Below are 6,275 nucleotides of genomic sequence, written 5' to 3' on the forward strand. Positions count from 1 at the left end.
ATGTATCTTTCTTAATATCATTATAATGAAAAGTTATTTGCCAAGGTAAGAAGATGGAATATATTTGAAGTTTGCTAGCTTGATTCAAATATTTTATTTTATTTTTTATTTTCTCTTTGTTTTTCTTCGAGACAGTGTCTCTCTGTGTCACCCAGGCTGGAGTGCAGTGGCACAATCACAGCTCACTGCAGACTCAACCTACCAGGGCTCATGTGATCCTCCCACATCAGCTTCCTTTGTAGCTGGGACTAGAGGACTGTGCCACCACACCCAACTGATTTTTTGTAGAGACAGGGCCTCACTTTGTTGCCCAAGCTGGTCTCAAACCCTTGGGCGCAAGCGATCCTCCCGCCTCAGTCTCCTAAAGTGCTAGGATTATAGGGATGAGCCACTGTGCTCAGCCAATTCAAATATTTTAAATAGTTAGACATATTATATGTGGATCTTCATGTGAACTCTTGCCTTGGGCTCTATAGCTGCAAACATTAGGGGGTGGGCCTGACTGCAATTTTTAAATGCCAAGAATAATTAAGCAATATCTATAAAGTTTTCAGAGAAAAACATTGCAATCGAAGGATTTTAAATTATTTGTACCCATTCAAGTTTCCTTGAACATGTAAGAGAAATGAAAGAACATTTCAGATATTCAAAGGCTGAAAAATATACCATCCATGAATCTTTCTTGGAAAAATTATATAAAGACCAAACATCCCAAAATACAGAGCTCAAGAGTAGGATATTTCAGACTCATAGGAAGATGGCCATATGAATGTGTTCCTGCCATTCGACTCTCTCTACTCCAGCCCAGTAACAACTGCTTCCCCAAGTAGGCAGATATGGAGTACACGAGCTAACCCTTAGGTCTGCTGAGATCCTTTCAGAGAGAGGGAACTTAGGACTTTCCCCTGCAGGCCAGATGAAGATGTGGGGACATGTAAAAAGAACAAGAGCCTTAGGATAAGGATTGAAAAGTCACCCATATATGATTGGCTGGCTCATGCCTGTAATCCCACTACTTTGGGAGGCTGAGGAGGGTGGATCACCTGAGGTCAGGAGTTTGAGACCAGCCTGGCCAACATGGTGAAACCCCTGTCTCTACCAAAAATTAGCCAGGTGTGGTAGTGGGTGCCTGTAATCCCAGCTACTCAGGATGTTGAGGCATGAGAATCACCTGAACCTGGGAGGCAGAGGTTGCAGTGAGTCAAAATTGCACCACTGCACTCCTGCCTGGGCAACAGAGGGAGACTCCATCTCAAAAAAGGAAAAAAAAAAAAAGAAAAAAGAAAGAAAGAACAGAAAAGAAAAAGAAAAAGAAAAAGAAAAAAATGTTACTGATATAAGATCATACCAGATCTCACGAACATTTCTTTTTGAATATCTGGCCCTTGGGGACCTGTGGAAAACTGACAGGTAGATTGAATCCGTGCTGCCCAGAATCTGAGAAGTCAACGGAATAGAGCATTGTCAGCAGTGAATAAACATCTTCAGGCTTGGGTACCAGTGGGCTGCAAGACAGAAAACGACAGTGCCTCTCAGAACTAGTGGAGTTGCACTAGAGGGACACCAGCATCAGGACTTTAGCTCTGAGCAAGGGTGTAGCTATGCAGAGTAAAAGGAAAATAACAAGACCCCTAACCTAGCAGCCAGAGTGAGGAGGAACAGGCAGAACCGCTATTACCTCCTGAAACAGAACTACTAGAAGACAAAGAAGTCATCTTGAACAAACCAAAAAAAGTGCTTAAGAAAACCTGATTACAAATCACAAACCATGGGTTTTAAACTTGGAAAATAAGTAGATGAATTGAAGCAGAGAAAGGTCACTATTTAGATTTCAAATGGTGAAATGTAAAGGTCAGGTTGAAGGCCTAGCTCAGAGCATTCAGCAAACAGGCAAAAAATTGAAACTCATGAGAGAAAAAACAAAAACTTCCAGGACAGATCCAGAGCATCTCTCATAAAAATGACAGGAGTGCCAAGAGAAGTTAAGGAAATATAGATGTAGGAAAGGCAATAATTAAACAAACTAATAAAAGAAAACTGAAGTCTGCAAATTAAAGGGGTCCACTAAGTCCCAGTTAGGATTGTCAGAAAAAACATACACACCTACACATGGCTTCATAAAATTTTGTACTCCAAGGATAAAATAATACAAGCTTCCAAACTGAAAGAAAAAGAGAGTATAAGAGAGAGAAAAAGTCATCTTCTTACTCCTCCAAAAAAAAAAAAAGATTTCTTTCTTAATCAAGTTTGAGTCCTTTCTTGAACATTTGGCTAAAATGCTGTAGGTGGTTGGTATGGTCTCTGAATATTTCTGTATCTGGAAATTATTTTTCATTCAGCAAGTAAAGGATATCTTGGCTGTGTAACAGACATTTATATAATACTTACAATGTGCCAGGCACTCTTCTTAGCACTTTAGGAATGTTAACCCTCTTAATTCTCATAACAATCCCTTGAGATTGTTATAATCCCCATTTTAACAGAATGGAAGTACAGAGGTTAAGAAACTTACCCAAGGTCACAAGCTAGTAAGTGGCAAAACCATTTCTCTTTGTTACTATCAGTCCATGTGCATCTAATATTAAAAGCCATAAACTGAATAAAGAGAGGCATCATATAAAGTAGCAATTCATGCAGATATAATGGTCATTAACTTGTATGAACTAACAACATACATAGACAGATTTGTACGACAGTTTTTGGATGAGAAAAGTACCATAACTAAAGTCAATAAACAATATGCTTGCAAAAGTATTTATAATGCAAAACAAATAGTTAAATAGCTCTTAGAAAACAACAGTAAAAAAGCAACCTGACAGAAAAAAGTCCTAAGGAAGTAAATATGCAGAAGAGTAAATACAAATACATACATGAAAAGATGTTCAAAATACTACTATGCAGAGAAATATAAAGTAACAATGACAAATCACTTTACATCCATTAGATTATCAAGAACGAAGAGCTTTAGTTAACGTGTTACCAAAGTTGTTACTATAGCTTATAGAGCCTAATGTAATCCAAACCCAGACCATCCCTTCTGACCTAATTTCTTTCTACTCCTCCCTCATCACTCCACCCCAGTCACACTATCCAGCTAGTGACCTTCACACAAAGCACGGCTCACTCTTCCTGAAACACTCATTCCTTAGATATGACTCTGGCTTGCTCCTTACTTCAGGTCTTTGGCCAAAAGTCAACTGCTCAGAAGTTTGCCATGATCACTCAACAATCTCATATATAATGCTCCTTCCATACTGCTCCGTGTGCTGACCCTACTTTATTTGCCTCACAACGCTTATCAGTTACCTAGCATAACTGACTTGCTTATTGTATTTGTACAATACTTATTTTACTCTATTGCATTTGTTATTGTAGGTCTCCCTTAGTAGGAGACAGGAACTTTTTCACTCTAGCACCTAGAAGAGTGCCAGGAACATGGCAGACACTCAGTAGACACTGACAGAATGAACAAACATGCAATGAACAAACACTGACCACTAGAACGGATACTAATAAAATGGAACTCTTCTATATTCATGGAGAATATGTAGGTTTATAATAGCATTTCTGAGTTTCTGTAAAATGATACATATGTATGATAATATTCCCCTTAACTGAGCAGTAGGTCACCATCTGCATAATCTAAATAACGTTCCAAATATAAGGACAAATGTAAAAGAAGAATGCCTATAACGACACTACTTACAGTGGAAAAAACTAGAAACAAGAATGAATCCTCAGCAATAAGGATATAATTAAGAAAACGTGGTACATACACAGGGCAGATTATGCAGGCTTTAAAAGAATTGAAATTAGATCTATGCCTGTTTTCTTAGAAGGATCTATACTACATATTAAGCAAGAAAAGCAAGATTCAGGTGTTTATACTGTGAGCCCATTTTATGAAACAATGACTAAACCTCCACTCTATACATATACATATATTAGCCTAGTGAAAGCGAGGTACCCGCGTTGATAATGGTCACATGGAGCTTGGGCAAGGTAAGGAAAAAAATAATGCTCTTTTGAAAAATGTCCACACTTGGCCGGGTGCGGTGCCTCACGCCTGTAATCCCAGCACTTTGGGAGGCCGAGGCGGGTGGATCACAAGGTCAGGAGATCGAGACCATGGTGAAACCCTGTCTCTACTAAAAGTACAAAAAATTAGCCAGGCGTGGTGGCGGGTGCCTGTAGTCCCAGCTACTCAGGAGGCCGAGGCAGGAGAATGGCGTGAACCCGGGAGGTGGAGCTTGCAGTGAGCCGAGATCGCGCCACTGCACTCCAGCCTGGGGGACAGAGCGAGACTCCGTCTCAAAAAAAAAAAAAAAAAAGACAAATGTCCACACCAAAATCAACAGAAATGATACAGTCCCCATTATGTACAATTATACATGTGCGGCAGATAGGATAGGTTGTCTATCCAACAGCCACTCCTGATCATTCTTCCTTGTTATCAAACCTTACCTCTCAATATAGTAGCAGAAAATGTCAGAAACACTTGTTCCCAGTCTCCCTTGTAGTTGAAGGATGACCATGTAACCTGACTAAAGGGAACTAAAAATCTTCTAGAGTCTCCTAGGAAGCATATTGTTTCTCTTTGAAAAGAGAGGCGTGAAGAGAAGCAGCTCATTTCCTTGCTTCTAGCTTTTGAACGTAGTTATCTGAGGAAGTTATGACTGGAGCTGGTAGAGCCATCCTGTGACTATGCCAGGAAGGCAAAATCAACAGAAGTCACTCCAAAGCCCTGACTCTGCTAAACTGCTATCAATCCTAGAACTGTCATCTCCAGCCTTCTTATTACATGCTATATATTTAATAAATACATTTCTATTGTTGACACTACTTTCAGTCAAGTATTTGGGTCAATTGTAACCCAACATCTTAACTAACCCTGTATCTATGTGAATGTTACGAATCCACAAAAATTTGACCACCAGGCCAGGCGCAGTGGTTCATGCCTATAATCCCAGTACTTTGGAAGGCCAAGACCAGTGGATAACTTGAGCCTATGAGTTCAAGACCAGCCTGGGCAACATGGTAAAACCCTATCTCCAGAAAAATATATATACATACAAAGATTAGCTGGGACTGGTGACGCGGGCCTATAGCCCCAGCTACCTGGGAGGCTGAAGTGGGAGGATCACATGATCCCTGAAGGTTGAGGCTGCAGTAAGCCAAGATTGTACCACTGCACTCCAGCCTGGGTGACTGACAGGCAAGACCCTGTCTCAATAAAAACATTTAAAAAAAAATTACCACCAAAATATTAACAGTACTTATCTTGGATCAGGGAGATGGAAGGAAATTGCAGGTAACTTTCATTTAATCCTCATACTTTTATAAATTGTTTGGATCTTTAATGAGCAAATATCCTTTATAGAGTCAGCTCAAAACAATAATTTTATTTTATTATTACACATAATTTCATTATTTTAAAATAATGAAATCAAAATAATACAGCTGATTTCATTATTTTAAAAAATGACATTAGAGTCAGGCAATAAATAAGATAAATTAGAGATTAACTTAAATGCTGTAAATGTGATTATAAAACATGGTACAAGGCCAGGTGCAGTGGTTCATGCCTGTAATCCCAGCACTTTGGGAGGCGAAGGTGGGTGGATCACCTGAGGTCAGGAGTTCGAGACCAGCCTGACCAACATGGAGAAACCCCGTCTCTACTAAAAAAATACAAAAATTAGCCAGGCATAGTGGCACATGCCTGTAATCCCAGCTACTTCGGAGGCTGAGTCAGGAGAATTGCTTGAACCCAGGAGGTGGAGGTTGCAGTGAGCCAAGATTGCACCATTGCACTCCAGACTGGGCAACAAGAGTGAAACTCTGCCTCAAAGACAAAAAACAAAAAACAAAAACATGGTACAAACTGTCCAAAAGTTACTATTCAATGAGAAAAGAGATGATGTTTTTAAAAGTATTTAAAATAATTGGGCATTTAAAAAAGACTGAGAAGTATAAAAGTTGAATTTTTTTTTTAATAAGAGGAGTTAATAAAAATATTACATGTCATGCCATGGTTGACACTGGCAATTAAAGAACACAGATTAAAGAATGATTTTGGAGACTTAAAATATCCACTATATGAATCAAATACAAAATTTGCATATTTTAGAAATACAAAAGTAAAGAAAGTAGTTTAAAGCAAAGCACTGAAAAGGAAGTAGCAATCAAGCATTTAAAAGACTAAAAATGCAGGTTGGGGTTGCTCATACGTGTAATCCCATCACTATGAGAGGCTGAGGTGAGAGGATCGCTTG

This window comes from Piliocolobus tephrosceles, chromosome 3 (assembly GCF_002776525.5).
Source record: "Piliocolobus tephrosceles isolate RC106 chromosome 3, ASM277652v3, whole genome shotgun sequence".
In the NCBI taxonomy this organism is placed as follows: domain Eukaryota; kingdom Metazoa; phylum Chordata; class Mammalia; order Primates; family Cercopithecidae; genus Piliocolobus; species Piliocolobus tephrosceles.